General features: G+C 43.9%; 1 long non-coding RNA gene and 1 pseudogene across 1 annotated transcript; one reads left to right on the top strand and one right to left on the bottom strand.

The window, feature by feature from the left end:
• Nucleotides 1-4,350: 4,350 nt before the first annotated feature.
• LOC142301321 (uncharacterized) lies at nt 4,351-7,353 on the bottom strand. The gene is made up of 3 exons (XR_012752760.1): nt 7,229-7,353; nt 7,033-7,085; nt 4,351-4,410 (listed from the first exon to the last, which is right to left on the bottom strand). It is a non-coding gene; the product is annotated as an uncharacterized LOC142301321 (long non-coding RNA).
• Nucleotides 7,354-20,299: 12,946 nt separating this feature from the next.
• LOC142301320 (RING1 and YY1-binding protein-like) lies at nt 20,300-21,964 on the top strand (annotated as a pseudogene).
• The last annotated feature ends 339 nt before the right edge of the window (nt 21,965-22,303 follow it).

The raw sequence follows: 22,303 nt of genomic DNA, 5'->3' as shown, positions 1-22,303 counted from the left end.
AGGAACTGGGGAGCGAGACCTTGGTTGGGTCGCAGACGGTGGTCCGGGACCACGGGAGTCGGGGACCGGTAGCAGTGACATTGGAAAAGTGTGCGACGAACATAGTCATGGAGGACTGTCGGCATCAGCAAGCCCAATAAGCGGACCGATACTGAGCACGACGGGATACAGGACCCTAGGTCAGGAACCGATTCAACGTCCTGATAATTAACCTGAGAGGGAGAATATCTTCATGAATTTCCCTAAGGCGGGCTTTACACGCTGCAACATCGCCAGCATCGGCTAGCGATGTCGAGCGTGATAGCACCTGCCCCCGTCGTACGGTCGATATGTGGTGATCGCTGCCGTAGCAAACATTATCGCTACGGCAGCGTCACACGTACATATCTGTTCAGCGACGTCGCTGTGACTGCTGAACAATCCCTCCCTCAAGGGGGAGGTCTGTTCAGCGTCACCGCGACGTCACTAAACGGTCGGCCAATAGAAGCGGAGATGAGCGGGACGTAACATCCCGCCCACCTCCTTCCCTCCTCATTGCCAGAGGACGCAGGTAAGGAGATGTTCGTCGTTCCTGCGGTGTCACACACAGCGATGTGTGCTGCCGCAGGAACGAGGAACAACATCGTACTTGCAGCTCCAACGATAATTAGGAAGGGACCCCCATTTCACCGATTAGCGATTTTGAACATTTTTGCAGCGATTCAAAATCGCTCATAGGTGTTACACGCATAGACATCGCTATCGTGGCCGGATGTGCGTCACAAATTCCGTGACCCCAATGACATCGCTTTAGCGATGTCGTAGCGTGTAAAGCCACCTTAAGAGCTCAGAGATTGAAGGCATCAGCACAATGCGGGGATAGGGTTCTCCAGATACAGCAACCCACTGAAATCCCAAGTGCCAGCCATCAAGAGCACAGCTACACTTCACATAGGTAGCGGGGCCCTAACAGCTTTAAGCCAAGGGGCCACAACAGACAACTAAAATTGTGCCCGGAGCCAGGGTCCAGATTACCAAGTGACACCGGTGGGAGCGGACACCTGGATGGGCTCCCCGCAGTGGCAGCGGTGCAGAGAGACTTTGATTTTCCACAGTGTGTGCGTCCACTTTATAATCCTCATTCAGCACCACGAGTACCACAGTGAGTACCCTGATCCCTGCACCCTATCCTCCCAACTATCCACCAACTTTCCCCAGCATCCGGGGCCTTCCGTACCTGTGGAGGGACTAACATCAGGCTGCTTAACACCATCTGCCCCGGTACTCTTAACAGCAGAAGCGGTACTCTCATTACCGCAACCCACAGGGGGTGTCACAAACTTCTCCCCTGTAAATATCCCCTTTCAAGTATCGGAGTGTTAGCCGAGCCCGGGTCTTGACCCCTCGAGCCACGACCACCCCGGATCCGAGCACCCTGGTCTGCGCCGGGACGGCACACTTCCCCTCCCGCTTAGAGTCCCAGGCTATCCTTAACCTCAGGGTAGAGATGTCTGAGTCACATACCTGACTATAGTCCTACACAGGAACAAACAATGAGAGACTCGGGAAAAAAGCAAGAGGAGGAAGATAGCAACCAAAAGACAACAAGGATTAAAGACCGCTTTACACGCTGCGATATCGGTACCGATATCGCTAGCGTGGGTACCCGCCCCCATTGGTTGTGCCACACGGGCAAATTGCTGCCCGTGGTGCACAACATCACCCAGACCCGTCACACTACTTACCTGCCCTGAGACATCGCTATGACCGGCAAACCGCCTCCTTTCTAAGGGGGCGGTTCGTTCAGCGTCACAGTAGCGTCACTGAACCGCCACCCAATAGAAGCGGAGGGGCGTAGATGAGCGGGAAGTAACATCCCGCCCACCTTCTTCCTTCGCATTGCGGCAGGGAGGCAGGTAAGGGGAGGTTCCTCGTTCCTACGGTGTCACACGGAGCGATGTGTGCTGCCGCAGGAATGAGGAACAACTTCGTTACTGCTGCAGTAACGATATTTGAGAATGGACCCCCATGTCACCGATGAGCGATTTTACACGTTTTTGCGACGATGCAAAATCGCTCATAGGTGTCACACGCAACAACATCGCTAATGCGGCCGGATGTGCGTCACAAATTCCGTGACCCCAACGACATAGCATTAGCGATGTCGTAGCGTGTAAAGCCCGCTTAACTCCACAACTGCACAAAGCAACAGGTACTACAACCACCAATTAGTGTGAATCACAACACCTGACCAGACCAAGTTAGATACACTATAGCAGGCATTGAATGAAAGATCTATCTAGCATATATAGGAGTGGAACAGATGTGATTGGCTTCTCCACAACATCTGATCAAAGGAGACTTACAAGCAGACCAGCACAGATTAACTCTTGCTAGCCTGGTAATGAACTACCAATCTGTTGGTCGATGCCTGAGTTTGCCTATGCTTATCACAGAAATCATAGAAGTTATCAGGTAGAGTGTCAGAATCTGTAGTTTGAACAGATCCGGACACTGTCATGACATTCCACAATGTTTGTAAAAACCTCCATATGAGAAAAAAACTGTAACATAGAAAGAGGCAGCCATGAGCCACAAATAGAGCTTGAGTGACAGAGGCTTCTGATCTACCATAGCTCCTCAACTTCATTTTCATATGAATTCTAATGCTGATTTAACGGTATTTGATGAACGGACTGGCTATGTAAAAACATTGCTGGACTTTACTGTGAAAGAGCTACATCTGCATATGAATGGTGTGAAATACTGCTGACAGATTTCCATTTCCTGATGTTGGGAAATCTTGGACAATTCCTTTAATTGGCTAATGATGGCCGCAAAGCCTCATGCACATACTTTGTATGGCAGTACAATAAATCATTTTTAGTCCACATTATTGAAACCACTACTACTGTATTATTGCACAGGGGGATGAAAATAATTTTTATTTGCTGACAATATTTCTGCAGAAAATTAGAAATGTATCTCCACAAATAGAAAAAATGACAACCCAGTATTTTTTTATTCTGTTTCCTTTGGGAATATATATATATATATATATATATATATATATGTGTGTATATACTAGCTGTACTACCCGGCTTGGCCCGGGTTAATAACTGCTGTTAACAAAATAGAATGTATTAACAAAAATGTATCCTGCACACAAAAACCACAAAACAAATAGATAGAAATGTAATTATTAAAAGACAAAAACTAAGCTAATAGAAACATTTCACAACATATATTTCAACACCACAGATATTCCACACAGATTTAACTAAATTGGCCAAGTAATGTGCTCCGTCTGTCTCTTTCCAGGTCTGTCTCTTTCCCCGTCTGCCTCTTTCCCCGTCTGCCTCTTTCCCCGTCTGCCTGTCTCTGTCTGTCTCTTTCTTTGTCTGTCTCTATCTCTCTGTTTCTTTCCCCATCTGTCTCTTTCCAGGTCTGTCTCTTTCCTCATCTGTCTCCCCGTCTCTTTGTCTGTGTCTTTTCCTGTCTGTCTCTTTCCCTGTCTGCCTGTCTTTGTCGGTCTTTATTTCTCTGTCTCTTTCCCCGTCTGTCTCTATCAAGGTCTGTGTCTTTCCCCATCTATCTTTGTCTGTCTCTCTGGCTGTCTCCTCCTTCCCTGTCTGCCTCTCTCTGTCCCTGTCTGCATGTCTGTCTGTCTCTTTCCCCATCTGTCTTTTTCCAGGTCTGTCTCTTTCCAGGTCTGTCTCTGTCTCTTTCCCCATCTGTCTCTGTCTGTCTTTTTCACCATCTGTCTCTGTCTGTCTCTTCCACTGTCTGTCTCTGTCTGTCTCTCTCTGTCTGTCTCTCTCTGTCTCTCTCTATCCGTCTCCCCACCAACATCTTATTACCTCATATAAAAGCTTCTTATACTATGAATGTCTTTTGTTCCTACAGCAACCACTCACAGCTCCTACTAATAACCTGTAGTTCCATGCTCCATTTAATGAAGGCATGCTTTTTGGAAAGTAACTGTAAAGGGGTTACATTTTCCTGTCAAAACATAGTCTACGACGTTCCCTGGGTCACATGAGGTGTCTGTGCAAAATTTTGTGATTGTAAATGCGACGGTGTGGATACACTTTTCGTTTCACTTTTTCCCCATTATGTAGATAGGAGAAAAATTGATTGGTAAATTGGAACGCGCAGAGTGTTAAAATTTCGCCTCACAACATAGCCTATGACGCTCACGGGGTCCAGACTTGCGAGGGTGCAAAATTTTGTGGCTGTAGCTGCGATGGTGCAGATGCCAATCCCGGACATACACACACACACCCACACACACACACACACACACACACACACACACACATTCAGCTTTATATATTAGATATGCACAGTATATTGAATGTATATACTTGCCAGTTGAATATCATGCTTGCAAATTATTGTTGCCAATCTTAAAAGAAGTAACTGGGAATTCTATTTAAGAATAAAAATAAATAAATTAGTAACAAAGAGTCTTGTTTAATACTAACAACACAATCTATTACAGTGTAAAGTAATACACAAAAACTTGTAGAATGCACGATAAGTAGAAATTATATTACAATTACATGCAACGTAAAAAATGTATGTGGAGTATATGATATAAAATTTACCAGAAAAATATAAAGGATATTAAATGTGACACTTGTGTAATGCATCTACATACTGGCTACCTCTGCCATAAATAAAGCACATTCTCTTTCACTAATGTCTAATATGTAACAATAAGAGTATGCTCACAAACCGTATGTGTATATAAAATCTCCCAGATTTTCAGCCAGAAAAATTGGCGAGTGTCATACGTCAGTTGCCAACATTTCTGGTAAAGATTTTATTTACGTAGATGTTAGCACTCCTTAAGGCTATATTCACACAGGACGTTTTTACAGCGTTTTTTTTTCCCACCCAAAACCTGATCTTGTGGCAGGATGTCTCCTGGGAGTCATCTGCGGTTTTGGTGGTGATTTTTTCTGTGATGTCAAGACCAGAAAAGGTTCAAAAGTACCTCAGTACTGGACCAGGCCAGGATTACTCGGGTAGTAAAAAAACAAAGTAATCAGTAAAGTTGAAAAGGAAAGCTTTTGAAATTAAATATTCCTGCACCATGTTTACTACAACTTTTATAAAAAACGTTTTGACAAAAAAATCGTTTTATATATATATACATATATATATATATATATATATATTTTTATATATATATATATATTTTTTTATATATATATATATATACAATTATATAAAATGCATATATTGGGCGTTTTAAGCCGGTGTAATTACTTTTATGTTTTATGCACATAATTATAATGTTTTGAAATATTCACATCTCAAATAAACTTTGAAAAGTATTTCTATTTGAGTTACTCCATGTTATTTTTACACAGGCCTAGAAGGCCCCCGGTATGTGAAAGTGTAGATTTCTATGGTTGCGCGTTCTAGGGTTAACCTGGTTAGACCCACTGATCCGGGGAATCTGCAAGTCCACCTGTCACTAGGTTGAAAAACCGTAGCAAAAGCGCTGAAAAGAATTGACATGTTCATTCTTTTCATAACACAGCAAAACTGGAGGTGGTTCACAAAACCGTTAGGAAAAAATCCTGACATGTTTGTGTGTGTGTGCAGTGGCGTAACCAAGGGGGGGCGTAGGGCGTGGTCCGCAACGGGCAGCACGTGTCAGGGGGGTGGCATTTTGGGGGTAAAAAATAAAAAATAGAAAGCTTATAGAAAAGGGCCATTAACAACCCATGACGTACCCAGTACGTCATGGCAAAATCGCGGCCCTGGAGCCCCGGTGGCTGCGATCAGTGTGCAAAAACCTTAGATTCGGGGAGGAGGGGACCTCTGCCTGACCTCATCAGGGGTGGTGTCTCCCCCCGGACCTACGAAGGCTGTGATTGGCTGCCGAATTCCAATAAGCCAATCAAAGCCCACTGTGATGTTTCAGCCACTGAAAATGGCTAAAACATTCAAATCCAGCCATGATCAGTGCAGCTATAGCACTGATCATTGGCTGGACCTGGGTGAACTTTGTTTCACCCGCCCCCAGCTCTGATTGGAGAGATCCGCCTTGTGACCAATCTCTCCAATCACCTTGGATCTGGGGCCGATGACCTGTGACCACTCCCTTCAGCTTCACTCCATCCGTGAAAGATGAGGAGAGTGATCCCTGCAAGTGCCATTTGGTAAGTGCCCCCGATTCACTGCTGCGCCCGATCAGCCCCGGCAGCAGCGGCAGCAGTAGTAGTCACCTCCCCCGATTTAGCGCCGCTACTGCCTCCGATCTGCCACCGCCCTCTTCCATCTGCTGCCCCCCTCCATCCTCTACCGCTCTGCCCATCAGCTGCTGCCCCCCTCCATCCGCCACCGCTCTCCCCATCAGCTGCTGCCCGCCTTCATCCGCCACCGCTCTCCCCATCAGCCGCTGCTTGCCTTCATCTGCCACCACTCTCTCCATCAGCCGCTGCCCCCTTCATCCGCCACCGCTCTCCCCATCAGCCGCTGCCCCCTCCCTGATCTGCTGCTCACTTTCTCCCACGTCTCATCCTCCTGCATCTGCTGCCCCCTCCCCCACCTCTCATCCTCCTACATCTGCTGCCTCCTCCATCTGCTGTGATCCTGCTGTCTAGATCCATCCTGTAAAGTAGCTATCCCCAATCTCACCTTCCACCCTCCCTTTCCCCCCCTCACCCCTCGCCAATGGAGGGGGGCGGAAGATTTGACGACCACCCTGGGCAGCAAAAGCAGTTGCTACGCCACTGTGTGTGTGCATGAGATTTCAGAAATCTCATAGACTTTGCTGGGACTGTAAAAAGCAGCGTTTTATTAGCATGGACTTGAATAAAGCCAAGGCAAATCTGTAGCTAAAAAATGCTGCAAAAACACCCAGTGTGAACATAGCCTAATAGTAAGTGTTTGCATAGGTTTCTAGGTAGTTTTACTTACTTAATCTGGCAATATGAATTAACACAGTAACTATTTCAGGAAACATATTACAATGAAAATCATAAAAGCATTTTCCTTAGGAAACCAAATTGTTATAAAATTATGATACTGAACCGTCAGAGCCTTGATTAGACAAGTATTCAATAGATCTAGAGGATTTGGGAGATCTGCGATAAAAAGCAGAGGAAATATGAAAACACAAGGAAGAACACAGCTGAACACTGTTTAGTAATGTTCTATCATATAGTATAACTAAATTTAATTTTTGCAATATATTTTGAAAGGATTTAGTATAGTGTAAAGTACTTACCACCGACTCCTCCAACTCCGAGATTACTGACTCCTCCAACTACAGCAAGAGCATCACTGCAGCTGCTTACGGCCAGCACTAAAAACACAGCAACGATCTTCATTATGACTGAATCCTAAATTTGTTCAGTCCTTTAAGACTTGAATAAAATAGGGCTCTCAATTTATATTAAGTTGTAGTGACATTTTGATGTGTCACACGAAGATGATAAAGTTTGTTCCAGAATCGTCACTTGGCAGCACATAAGTAAACAGCGTACATTTGCCAGAGACTGTGTCATCATCTATAAGATGAAAATATTTGCTAAAGAAGGTACAGCATCAATCATTATCTTCAAAGATGAGGACATGGATTGTGTTGCAATATTGCAAATAAATAATTTCGGAAAGTTGGATTTTGAATAACACTAGGTAATTGTACACCTCATTTTAAAGAGTTTGTCCAGTTTTGAACACCTACACCTATGCTTGTACCCTATACTTGACACCTTGCTGCATCAGTCACAACTGATGTTGGCACCGACCATGGTTACTTAATCCCTTACATACTGCTATCAATAGTGACACGGCATCTAGATGGTTAGCAGAGTGTAGTGGCTCCCTCTTTTACTTCATTGGCACCCTGAAATCATGATTGTGTGGTCCTGATGGTTGCCATGGAAATCTAAGGATAAGTAATGGCCTCCGTGTCTGTCAGCTCCAGTAGCTTGTTCAGATTTTAGCAACATTTTAGTTGAAAAAGTAAATTTTTTCATTACTCTCATTCGACTTTGTTTGTCAACTCATGAGGTTTTTTTAGGAATTCAATCTATCTGGCAGCGGATTTGAATATGTTGAGGGGCGCCGTTTTTAAACTGGCATCACATTTGAGGGTTTTCCAATGTATAGGTCCCCCAAAGTCACTTCACAACTGAATAGGATCCTAAAAAAAAATGTTTTGTAAATCTCTTTAAAAAAATTTAAACTGATGCTAAATTCTTAGCCCTTCTAACATCATAGAAAAATTAAAAGACATTTTACAAATGGTGCAGATGCAAAGCCGACATATGGTAAATGATATTTATTAACTACTAGCTGTAGGACCCGGCATTGCCCTGAATAATAACTGTCTCTCTTCTACTCTTCCATTATTCTTCTCTTCTTCTTTCTCCCACTCCCCCTCTCTCACTCATTCCCTCTGTCTCCCTCTCTGTCTATTTCTGTGTCTGTCTCTGTCTCTGTCTCTATGTTTCTTTCTTTCGCTGTCTGTTTCTTTCTCTCTCTCTGTCTGTCTCTGTCTCTCTGATTCTTTCTCTCTCTGTCTCTCTGTCTCTGTATCTGTCTCTCTTTCTGTCTCTCTCTGTCCATCTCTCTTTCTGTCCGTCTCTCTCTCTGTCCATCTGTCTGTCTGTCTTTGTCTCTTTCTCTGTCCCTGTCTCAACTGCAATCATATTAACTACCACATTAGCTATCTTATACTAATGCAGCACCCTGAGGTAACAGGTGCTGCAGAGACTGCATAATCACAGGTTCCTGGAAGACCAGTGCTGGCAACCGCACTACATACATTTAAATTGCCCGCTTCCCTGGATGAGCAACAGGCTAGCAACGGGTTTAGAGGGGTAGCTGCCCATTGGCTGCCCAATCCGGTAGCCGGAAGGACAGAGAGGGGAGTGGTCAGTTAGTCAGTTGAAAGAGAGATTTGGTGGAAGTCGTGAGGGAGAGAGGGTGTGTGTGGTCCGGACAGGGCCTCGGTAAATGAAAGAGGAGACCAGTCGCCTGAAGGGGAACAGAGCCAGTACCCTAAGGGACCGAGCATGACGGGGCACAGGACCCTAGTTTGGGCGGAAGTTTTAAGCCCACCCAGTAATCCTGCAGGTGATCGGGGACTAACAGGATCCATCACCACTGAAGGTATGGGACACAGTGACAAAGAGGAAACCTGGGCACTGAGACAGAAAGAAAGGTCTGATCCAAGAGAGGTTCAAGTTACCTGTTATATGTACACAGTAGGACAAGAGGAAGAACAGAGAGGGACCCCAAGGTGCTCCAGGCCACGGGGACCCTAATACCAAAAAGTGCAATGATGAGGTTTTGCCAAGCCACCACGCCAGCACTGGGACAAAGGGAACCCGGGACCCCAAAACCAGCAAGAAGCGGACTGCGGTTAAGAGGACTCAGTGAGCAAAACCTAGCTAAGCTTCAGAACCCGTGTTGTCTGAATTATTGCTATACCTTCCTCAGCACCAACTGCTACCCCTAACATTGATTCCCTGGGGCCTAACCCTACTTGCGGAGGGTTCTCCATCTATGCTGCACCACACCAACAGCCCTAGCAGAGGACATTAAGCAGCAGTGGCTTTCCCCTAAATAGCCGCACACCGCAAGTGGTGTCACAGACATTTTGTACATACTCCCTTGTAAATATCACTTCTTTTTCAAGCTACCCCGGGGTCACGGAATCGGGCACCGGCCACCTGAGTGACATTGTCTCCCTGTATCCAACGTCCGGAATCGAGTACCCTAGGCCCTGGGACACGTCACTAAGAATGTCCTTGGTTGCTATAGGCAACAAATCGGAGCTCCTAATAATGACCTGTAGCAAATTAGAAAGAGAGCTGTGAGTGATTGCTATAGGCCACCTGATAAATATCCAGGGACCAGTAACTGTGAAAACAATACATTACCTCAAAACGTTTGTGTGTGTCTCTTTCTGTCTGTGTCTCTTTCTGTCTGTGTGTATCTTTTTATGTCTGTGTGTATCGCTTTCTGTCTATGTGTTTCTTTCTGTATGTGTGTTTCTGTGTGTGTGTCTCTGTGTGTGTGCGTGTGTCTCTTTCTCTGTCCATAATGGGAGTCTAAAATAACAGATCCGTTCCCAGCTCTATTGGCTTTAATATAAGCAGTTTTTTTGGCCAATAACTTTAAAGCGCAGGGTTTTCCCCTCAAAACATAGTCTATGATGTTCCCTCAGTCAAATGAGGTGGCTGTTTAAAATTTCGCGTTTGTAAATGCGACGGTATGGATTCCTTTAGCGAGGACACACACACATACATACACTCAGCTTTAGGCTTCTGCCACACTCACGTGAAATTCACGCACGTGCCGAGAGACACGTATTTCCCCTGCGTGTTGCGTGCAGGTAAGTACGTGTCTCTGGTACGTGCGTGACACGTGTGTTCAACGTGTGCTATCCGCGATAGCACACGTAGAATCGGTAATTATTATACTCACCTGGTCCTTCCTGCTGTCCGCGCTGCTGTCCGTGGTGCTGATCCTCGGTCTCCAGCCCTCCCGTCTCCCCGCTGCTGCTGCTGCCAGGCAGTGAAGTGAATATTCAATGAGAATAATGAGCGGCGGTCGGCAGCAAGAGGCAGCAGCGGCAGAGACAGGAGGGCTGGAGAAGGTGAGTTAAGGTTTTGGTTTTTTTTCACTGACATGTGTGTTTTCTCCGGCGCGTGTCACACGGGACCGCATCCACACTACACCCGTGTGGTACGGGTGCGGGCCGTGTGACACCCGTGCTGCCGGAGAAAACACTGACATGTCAGCGCTTTGAAAATCGCACACACGTACAAACGCACACGGACACACGTTCCGTGTGGTTTTACGTGTGTGTGCCTGCTACCATAGGGTAGCATTGCTGAACATGTCTCCGTGCCGCCGGTACGTGTAAAAAATGCCAAACACGTACCGGCGTGTGGCGCTAGCCTTATACAAAGTGGAAATAAAATAACCTATGGTTTTTGGAGCTGTGTTCAGATTGACCCTGTGGACAGAATTGGCTGATAATTGGTACATAGGCTATTCAAGGCATGAGGAAATGGAAGGCACCTGAAAAAAAAAAATGTATACCAAAACTCACCAACAGGTGAAAAAGTGGTGCTGTACAGTGAGCGCGCCTTGCAACTCAATCTGCAAGATGCCTGTCTCTTTGCTGGATGTTAGTGCGGTTGTTCTATGAGAATGCTAGGAATGCTACAGCTGCACTAAGAGAATTTTGTTGTTTGAAACCCTTCACACACGTAATGACTGTCAATTCGCTGACACAGATGATGACACGTTTTGAGGCAACAGGGTTACTGAGTGTTCAGCCAGGGTGCGGGCGTTGACCTTTAAGCAGAGAGGTTGTGGAGGCCATTGCCACTGGAACAGGGCACAAACAACCCTGCCAGGAACAGCAGTGCACACAGTGTTTCCAGGTAATTGGGGCTCCTGTACAGCAAAGTGTGGAAAGGTCTTGTGGGCATACCCGTACAAAATTAGCCATCATCAACAACTTCATCCTCGTGACAATGATACCCACATGATGTACCGCCCTGGGGCTTGGCTGCCCGCCGAGCCGCTCGAATCCGGGCTCGTGTGTCGGTGGCTCGAGCGTCTCCGGACTGGGGGTCACGTCGCTCTATAAAAGGGGGCTGGCGTGTCGAGTTGGGTTTTTGGATTTGATTTAGAGTTCGTGACGCCACCCACGGGTTGTGGTGAATGTAGGCACCACTGCTGCTGGTTAATGGGCACCCCGAGGGAGATGTTGGGGGCAGGTTGTGATGTTAACACCTCCGTGGGCAGGGAATGGTGGCCCCGGGACCCGGATGATGTGGTGCAGTGTCGGTGCGCGGCCCGCAGGCCCAGTAGTACTCACTCGGACAAATACACGGGAGTCTCTGGTAAACCAAACGGTGGATAGTCGGTGCCTGCAGCCGGTCGCTTCAGTCTCCAAATGGTTGGTGGTGTCCGTCTTCTCCTGCACTGTTTTGTAGATTTTGGACAACTGCGCTTCAGTGACGGGAGTCCCGCTCCCCAGCGTGTACGTCAAGAGAGCCCGTTGCCCGCAGGCGCTGGCCCGGTGGATCTTTGGCCCTTGGCGGTGGCCGTTATCCAGAATCGGTGGGCTGTTGCCTTCTTTCGGGACTTTGGGTGGGAAAGAACCTAGAGTCCATACCTCAATCAGTTAATTAACGGGGACCGGTAGATTCGGGACCGCGTTTCAGGGTCTGAGTACCCCCACTTGTGCTGCTGTTTCCAGTTGGTTCCCCAGTTCGGTATCGGCGGGCCACTACCCTGTCCCAGCTACCTACGATTCCACCAGGACTGTCTTCCCGGCTCCTGCAGACGGCCACCACTGTCTGCCTCCTGGTCAGAGTACCTGGGCGCCTACCCAGGGCACAGACAGTTTTTTACTCCTCACAACTCCTTCTCACAACTACTCCTCTCCTCCTCCTAAACTAATCTGTACTTGAACTTTCTGCCTCTGGGCATGTGAACTCCTGGGGGGGCATGGCCAACTGCCAGGCTCCGCCCCCATGGTGTGGACATCAAACCCAGAGGGAGGTAACCAGGGTTTTAATGGGTTGGCTGCTGACACCTTATTTGGGGATGGTGTAGCGCATGGGGCTATCTGTGACTACCTGGCTAGTCCAGGGCGTCACACATGACATTTCATTTATATTTCTGGCGAGAGTGGAAGTGGATTGCAATTGGCCATGGAATGTTCGTGCAACATTTTTACCTGAATGGAAGGGTGAACACACAAAACTGTCGCATATGGGCTACCGAAAATCCGCATGCAGTCAAGGGGGTTCCGCTGCATTCACCAAAATGTAGCCGTTTGGTGTGGCTTTACCTTATCATTTATCCTCGGACTATTCTTTTATGAAGAAATGAGGCCAACTGGCGTTGTTACCTGTTTCATGACAGCAGCGAGATACCAGACAATGCTGGAAACAGTGGTCGTTCTGCAACTCCAACAGCGGCAGTGTCTTCAGACGACCACCTTCATGCATGATGGAGCACCTCCTTACATCGCAAATCGTGTGAAGAACGTTTTGCGTACACATTTTCCTGATGACAGGATTTTGAGCTGTTCCTTCTTCATCATAATGTGTTTTATGGTTGTGGAGACACTTGAAAGAGCGTGTCTATCGGGGAATGTTGAGACGCTGACTGAACTAAAAGACCACATAATTTTGGAAGTGTGCAGCATCCCACCAGACATGTTATACGCAAGGTCGAACATGTTCTGCATAGGATGAACATGATCACCATGCATGATTGCGGCCATACTGAACATTTATGCTAGTCTGTGGAACAATTGTGACATCTCCAATTATCGGCACACGGTTTTTGGGCCGCTCACTCACTGTACAGCGCCACTTTTTCACCTGGTGGGGAGTTTTGGTATAAAAAAAACTTAAAGATGTCTTCCGTTTCCCTATGCCTTGAATAGCATACATACCAATTTTCAGCCATCCTGTCCACTGGGTAAGTCTGCGCACGGCTCCAAACATAGTTTCATAGTTTCATAGTTTCATAGTTTTTAAGGTTGAAGGGAGACTCTAAGTCCATCTAGTTCAACCCGTAGCCTAACATGTTGATCCAGAGGAAGGCAAAAAAACCCCAATGTGTCAAATAAGCTCCAATGGGGAAAAAAATTCCTTCCTGACTCCACATACGGCAATCAGACTAGTTCCCTGGATCAACACCCTGTCATAAAATCTAATATACATAACTGGTAATATTATATTTTTCAATTAATGCGATCAGGCTCTGCTTAAATTTTACTTGTGAATCCCTCAATACAACATCATACGGCAGAGAGCTCCATAGTCTCACTGCTCGTACAGTAAAGAGTCCTCATCTGTGATTATGATTAAACATTCTTTCCTCAAGACGTAGCAGATGCCCCTGTGTTCCAGTCGCAGGCCTAGGTGTAAAGAGATCTTTGGAAAGGTCTCTGTACTGTCCCCTCATATATTTATACATTGTGATTAGATCCCCCTAAGCCTTTGTTTTTCCTAACTAACTAACCCCAAGTTTAATAACCTGTCTTGGTATTGCAGCCCACCCATTCCTCTAATAATCTTGGTCGCTCTTCTATCTACCTGTAAGATTATGCTATTTATAACCTTCTATACTTTTGCTAACAAGAAATGCATCCATTCCTCTCTTAAATTCATTCAGTGAGTTGGCCATCACCACTTCCTCAGGAAGAGAGTTCCAGAGCCTCACTGCTCTTACCGTGAAGAACCCTCTTCTATGCTGATGTAGGAATTTTCTTTCCTCCAATCGAAAAGAATGCCCCCTTGTTCTTGTCATAGTCCTTGGTACAAACAGATCATGGGAGAGATCTCTATATGGCCCTCTGATATATTTGTACATATTTATTAGGTCTCCCCTAAGTCTTCTCTTTTCTAGAGTAAATAGACCTAATTTTGATAACCTTTCCGTGTATTGTAATGCACCCATTCCATTTATTATTTTAGTAGCCCGCCTCTGAACCCTTTCAAGTTCAGTAATGTCTTTCTTCAGCACCGGCGCCCAAAATTGCACACAATACTCCAAGTGTGGTCTGACTAGTGATTTGTACAGAGGGAGAATGATGTTTTCATCTCGTGCCCCCAGACCTCTTCTAATGCATCCCATCACCCTATTTGCTTTGGTGGCTGCTGCCTGACACTGGGCACTCCAATTTAGATTCTTATTCACTAAGATGCCTAAGTCTTTTTCCATGTCTGATTTCCCCAGCAGTTTCCCATTTAGTAAGTAATCGTAGCATCTGTTTCTCCTTCCCATGTGCATAACCTTACACTTATCTGTGTTAAACCTCATTTGCCATTTTTCAGCCCAATTCTCCAATTTACTCAAGTCCATCTGTAGTTGCAAACTGTCCTCCTTTGTGTTAACTACCTTACATAGTTTTGTATCATCTGCAAATACTGATATTTTACTCTGTAAACCATCCACCAGATCATTAATAAATATATTAAATAGTAGGGGGCCCAATACAGACCCCTGTGGCACCCCACTAGTAACCCTGGCCCAATCTGAGTATGCACCATTAATAACCACTCTTTGTTTTCTACCACTAAGCCAGCTACCTACCCATCTACACACATTTTCCCCGAGCCCAAGCTTTCTCATTTTACTTAGCAGTCTTTTATGTGGGACAGTGTCAAATGCTTTACCGAAGTCGAGATAAATGACATCCAATGATTCTCCTCGGTCCATGTGAGAGCTTACATCCTCATAGAAGCTGATCAGGTTAGTTTGACAGGAGCGATCCTTCATAAATCCATGTTGATATGGAGTTAAACAGTTATTAACATTGAGACATTCCATAATAGTATCCCTTAAAAACCCTTCAAACATTTTACCCACAACAGATGTTAAGCTTACCGGCCTATAGTTTCCAGGTTCCCTTTTGCACCCTTTTTTGAATATTGGTACCACATTTGCTAGCCGCCAATCCAGTGGAACAGACCCAGTTTCTATAGAGTCTTTAAATAAAAGGAATAGAGGCCTGTCTATCACATTACTTAACTCCCTTAATACCCGAGGGTGAATGCCATCAGGGCCTGGTGATTTGTCAATTTTAATGTTACTAAGTCGGTTCTGCACTTCTTCCTGGGTTAGGCAGGTCATACTTAACGGGGCATTTACATGATCACTCTGCATTTCCCCTGGCATATGCTTTTCCTGTGTGAACACAGTTGAGAAAAAAGTATTTAAAACATTTGCTTTTCCCACATCGCTTTCTATGATTTTACCCTCATTATTCTTTAAAGGGCCAACACCATCAATTTTAATCTTTTTTCTGTTTATATAATTAAAGAATAGTTTGGGATTTGTTTTGCTTTCCTTAGCAATGAGTCTCTCAGTTTCTACTTTTGCTAAATATATTTGTTTTTTACACATTTTATTTTTTTCTCTATATATTTTTAATGCTTCCTCGCTGCCTTCTTGTTTTAGCTTTTTAAATGCCTTTTTCTTATTATTCATTGCCCCTTTTACATCCTTATTAAGCCACATTGGTTTTCTCCTGTTCCTAGCCCTTTTATTTCTGTATGGTATGGCTAGCTCGCAGTGGGTGTTTAATACCGATTTAAAAATTTCCCACTTATTTTCTGTGCTCCCATTTTTGAGGACATTGTCCCAATCAATTTGGCGAAGGTCTTCTCTAAGTTGATCAAACTTTGCTTTCCTGAAATTCAGCGTTTTTGTAACCCCCCTCCAAGGCACCTTACTAAAGGACAAGTGGAATTGTATTATATTGTGGTCACTATTCCCTAGGTGCCCATCCACTCGTACGTCTGTTATTCTATCTGGCCTGTTGCTTAAAATTAAGTCCAGAAGGGCTGCCCCTCTAGTTGGGCCCGGCACAAGTTGGGACAGATAATTATCCTTAGTTACTGACAGAAACCGGTTTCCTTTCTGAGATACACAGGTTTCAGTTTCCCAGTCTATATTGGGGTAATTGAAGTCCCCCATAATAATCATCTCATTGTGATTTGCTGCTTTGTCTATTTGTTTCAATAATACATTTTCAGTGGTTTCTGTTATATTTGGTGGCTTATAACAAACCCCTATGAGGATTTTATTAGTTTTCCCTCCTTGTATCTCCACCCATAGAGACTCCACCTCTTCATTTCCCTCTTGAATATCTTCTCTTAGTCTGGGCTTTAAACTGGAATTTATATATAGACAGACTCCACCCCCTTTCCTTTTTTTACGATCCCTCCTAAACAATTCATATCCTTGCAGGTTAGCCGCCCAGTCATAACTATCATCTAACCATGTCTCAGTTATTCCTACTATGTCGTATTTCTCCTCATACATTACCAGCTCCAGTTCCTCCATCTTATTGGTCAGGCTTCTTGCATTGGTCAGCATGCAGGAAAGAAGTTTTGCTCCCCTTTTCTCAGCTTCCTTCTTAGTACCCTGTCTTGGGTCCTCTTTACGGCATCTAGTATCCTTAACTTATTTTATGACCACCTTGTATATTAGATTCTGTATGGTATGACTATTTGGATTATAGGTATAACCATTAATAGTTTAAAAATTGCTATATTGTTTTACATTTTTGCAAATGTGGGAAATTTTTTATAAACAAAAATGCAAAACATATTGATGTAATTTTACCACTAACACAACATACAGTACATATTGTATTATATCTTTTCATGGGACAATGCTGAAGATATATAATAAACAACTGGAGAGACAAGGAGCACACATATAGTCTTATCCGGAAAAACAAGGAGGGATAGTGTAGGTTGCATGGCTCACCTTGAGTAGTTCTGAGAGTCTCAACTACTACACTGTGTGCAGACTTATTAGGCAAATTAGTATTTTGATCACATGATAATTTTTATACATGTTGTCCTATTCCAAGCTGTATAGGCTTGAGAGCCAACTACCAATTAAGTAAATAATGTAATGTGCATCTCTGTAATGAGGAGGGGTATGGTTGAATGACATCAACACCCTATATAAGGGGTGCATACTTATTAGCCAACTTCCTGTCCTTTGGCAAAATGGGTCAGAAGAGAGATTTGATGGGCTCTGAAAAGTCCAAAATTGTGAGATGTCTTGCAGAGGGATGCAACAGTCTTGAAATTGCCAAACTTTTGAAGCGTGATCACTGAACAATCAAGCGTTTCATGGCAAATAGCCAACAGGGTCGCAAGAAGCGTGTTGGGCAAAAAAGGCGCAAAATAACTGCCCATTAATTGAGGAAAATCAAGCGTGAAGCTGCCAAGATGCCATTTGCCAACAATTTAGCCATATTTCAGAGCTGCAATGTTAGTGGAGTATCAAAAAGCACAAGGTGTGCCATACTCAGGGACATGGCCAAGGTAAGGAAGGCTGAAAAACGACCACCTTTGAACAAGAAACATAAGAAAAAACGTCAAGACTGGGCCAAGAAATATCTTAAAAATGATTTTTCAAAGGTTTTATGGACTGATGAAATGAGAGTGACTCTTGATGGGCCAGATGGATGGGCCAGAGGCTGATCAGTAAAAGGCAGAGAGCTCCACTCCGACTCAGACACCAGCAAGGTGGAGGTGGGGTACTGGTATGGGCTGGTATGATCAAACATGAACTTGTGGGACCTTTTCGGCTTGAGGATGGAGTGAAACTCAACTCCCAGACCTACTGCCAGTTTGTGAAAGACAACTTCTTCAAGCAGTGGTACAGGAAGAAGTTGGATCGTTAAAAAAACATGATTTTCATGCAGGACAATGCTCCATCACATGCATCCAACTACTCCACAGCGTGGCTGGCCAGTAAAGGTCGAAAAGATGAAAAAATAATGACATGGTTCCCTTGTTCACCTAATCTGAGACCCATAGAGAACCTGTGGTCCCTTATAAAATGTAAGATCTACAGGGAGAGAAAACAGTACACCTCTCGGAACTGTGTCTGGGAGGCTGTGGTGGCTGCTGCACGCAATGTTGATCATAAACAGATCAAGCAACTGACAGAATCTATGGATGGTAGGCTGTTGAGTGTCATCATAAAGAAAGGTGGCTATATTGGTCACTGATTTTTGGGGGTTTTGTTTTTGCATGTCAGAAATGATTTTTCTAAATTTTGTCCAGTTATATTAGTTTAACTTGTGAAAATAAACAAGTGAGATGGGAATATAATTGGTTTTTATTAAGTTGCCTAATAAGTCTGCACTGTAATAGTTACCTGCACAAACAGATATCCTCCTAAGATAGCCAAATCTAAAAAAAAAAACACTCCAACTGCTAAAAATATTAAGCTTTGATATTTATGAGTCTTTTGGGTTGATTGAAAACATAGTTGTTGATCAATAATAAAAAAAATCTGCTAAAATACAACTTGCCTAATAATTCTTCACCCAGTGTATGAGTATTATGGTATGTAAGCGGCTACTGCTGCAACCTATGAGAAGATAATCCGAGTGGGAGGATGAAATGGAAAAACTGCGCTGTCGCTGAAGAACCACTGATCCAAGGATGGTGAATGGGTGATTTTTTATTTGTCAACGTGTTTCTGAGAACATACCTCATTCATTAGTACAAAAAAAATCACATGAAGGTAGGAGCACAAGCGGGGAGGCTTATGTTTACAAAGGATTAATTAAGAAAATTTGTGCACAAAAAAAGGTATCTTTATTTGGTGTGCAAATGAGCATGAACGGGGATTGCATGATCAGACGGCACAATTCAAATCAAGTATTGTGAAAAGATATATCTATCTATATAGCAATATATATATATATATATATATATATATATATAAAAACACAAACCGATCTGCCCACCAAATAAACACACCATTTTTTTTTTGCTTCCAAAAATAATTTTATTCTGTATTGCTATCTATATATATATATATATATATATATATATATATATATATATATATATATATATATATGTGTGTATATATATATATATATATATATATATATATATATATATATACATATATATGTGTGTGTGTGTGAAGAAAATGTTAAAAAAGGGGTGGAAAAAGGTTATTTGGAGACCAATAGTGCCATAGAGAAACACATGCAAAAGTGGTGGATTATATTATTACTGGAAGATAGTGGATTAGTAAGAGAAAAACAAAAAAATTGACATTAATTAAAGACAGGTGCAGTTGCATCTAGAACCAGTGAAGGACAGTGTGTCTTTATTAGGTATGGATGAACCCATAGACTAAGAAATTAAGTCTACACAAAGAAACCATGACAGAGTGCTCAATAAGGGGAGCCAAATAGGAACAAGTGAGGAGTCTACTGATTATGAGTGATTTTATCCTTCTCTGTTTTTTCCCTGTCCATCATCTTTTCCATGTCCAATCTCTCGCAGTCTAGCCTTTCGCGATCCAGTTTTTCCCGATCTATTTTTTTCCTGTCTGTCTATCTTTTCGCGATCTATTCGCTCCCGGTCTAGCTTTACCATTTTTTTCTCTGTCCAGCTTTTCCATTTTTCTTTTTCCAGCTTTTCCATTTTTTCTCGATCCAGCTTATCCCTGTCCAGTTTATGTCTGTCCAGCTTGTCTTTCTCGGGTTTTTCCTTTTCTAGTTTTTCTTTGTCAGTTCTCTCCTTTTCAGGTTTTTTAATTCTCTCTTTTTTCTCCTTCTTTGGAGGTGGCGGGGTGGCATACTGCTGGGCAACTTGCCAGTCGTGCAGTCTGGCAGCGGATCAGCAAAGGAAAGAGAACACGGCTGGGCTGCTCCCAGGCCTACCAAGGAGGACCTGCCTCTCCTCGACCACCCCACACCTCCACAGCTATACCCCCCTCACCTCCAATCCACCTACCGGATTTTACCTTCATGATTATGGGCGACATGAAAAGCCCGACCAGGTTAAACCGGTAAGCTAAACCGTCCACAGAAGAGGGATATTGGGATTGTAGTGTGTGGACTTTTAGGAATAGTGCAGAGGATAAACTGTGGAAAAGAGAAGCGCAAATAGGGTCTTACCCCGGTAGCAACGGGGGAGAGATAAATGGTACTACTCACCTATAGGGGTTGTGACAGTCACAACTCCTATAACAGCATGTATGTAGATAACTCCAAGCCCCGGCAGCGGTCCCTCGGTAGACAGATAACAGAGAGTAGTAGATTGAGGGTTTTCAAGCCGCGCCAATGACCAGCCGATATTAAGGTAGTAGATTAATTTTGCTTTTTATTCCATATACAGGTCAACGCGTTTCGGAAGGCACCCCTTCCTTCTTCAGGACCAACTGGCAAGAAAACATCAAATCTGCTGTACAGGGAATCCTTACAGCACTATATACCCCACTGATGATGTCATGATCCACCCACTTTTAGAAAAAATCGGCGGGAATCTATACATTTCAAAATCTGCGCCATTAGATTTTGAAATGTATAGATTCCCGCCGATTTTTTCTAAAAGTGGGTGGATCATGACGTCATCAGTGGGGTATATAGTGCTGTAAGGATTCCCTGTACAGCAGATTTGATGTTTTCTTGCCAGTTGGTCCTGAAGAAGGAAGGGGTGCCTTCCGAAATGCGTTGACCTGTATATGGAATGAAAAGCAACATTAATCTACTACCTTAATATCGGCTGGTCATTGGCGCGGCTTGAAAACCCTCAATCTACTACTCTCAGGAATAGTGCAGAAGCATTTAAATGCAGTATATGCGATGTCCAGAAAGGAACGTCCACAAGGAAGCCTAGAATAAGTTCTCAGTTAGTGGCGCAGCAAGTTGCCCAGCAGTATGCCACCCCACCACCTCCAAAGAAGGAGAAAAAAGAGAAAATTGAAAAACCTGAAAAGGAGAGAACTGACAAAGAAAAACTAAAAAAGGAAAATCCCAAGAAAGACAAGCTGGACAGAGAGAAACTGGACAGGGATAAGCTGGATCGAGAAAAAATGGAAAAGCTAGACCAGGAGTGAACAGATCGCGAAAAGATAGACAGGGAAAAATAGATTGTGAAAAACTGGATCGCGAAAGGCTAGACCGCGAGAAATTGGACAAGGAAAAGATGATGGACAGGAAAAAAACAGAGAAGGATAAGACTGATAAACCTGAAAAAGATCAGAAAGTTGAAAAAGAGAGGCACGAAAAAGAAAAGCCAGAGCGGGAGATTACTACAAGTGTTGTCAAGAAAACAACTTACAAAAAGACACGACCAAAGCCGGATAAACCTGAAAATAAAATAAACAGTATTCAATCCACAAATGCAACAAAGATCAGTAACTTTAACCACACTTCAAGGCCCAGACTGAAGAACGTGGCAGAAGTACTGCACAACAGCTCGTAGTTACAGTGGGAAACGTAACCGTAATTATCACAGACTTTAAAGAAAAGACTTGTTCTTCCTCCACCTCGTCCTCCACAGTCACCTCCAGCGCAGGCTCAAAACAGCAGAACAAGAGCGGCTCTTGCTCAGAATTCACAGACAAGGGTTCCTCCCTTTCTTCAAGCCCTAAGGGCTTAATGTCCGTTGTGAATGATGAGTCTTTCTGAAAAAAGGACATACAAAAAAAATATTGCACATACATTGGGCAAAAGAGACTCTGAATCACGGTCAGGAATTCCCAGACACCCGACTGCCTCATCTTTCTATTCCTGGATTGTTTTGGTTTTTTTTTGTTTCTTTTGACTAAATTTGATTATGAGTGATGCAGAGAGAAAAGTGTTACAAAGAGATGGAAGCAGATCATTAAAAAACAAGTAGTGCTGAAGAAAACATAAAAAAGGTACCATGAGACAGGTAGTAGATTAATCAATTAATCGAAATTGACAAAAAATAATTAACTGGGGAAAAAAAAAACAGTTAAGCGGGCTTTACACGCTACGACATCG

The sequence above is a fragment of the Anomaloglossus baeobatrachus genome, chromosome 4 (assembly GCF_048569485.1).
Source record: "Anomaloglossus baeobatrachus isolate aAnoBae1 chromosome 4, aAnoBae1.hap1, whole genome shotgun sequence".
Lineage (NCBI taxonomy): Eukaryota > Metazoa > Chordata > Amphibia > Anura > Aromobatidae > Anomaloglossus > Anomaloglossus baeobatrachus.
This window is presented reverse-complemented; position numbering and strand designations above follow the sequence as displayed.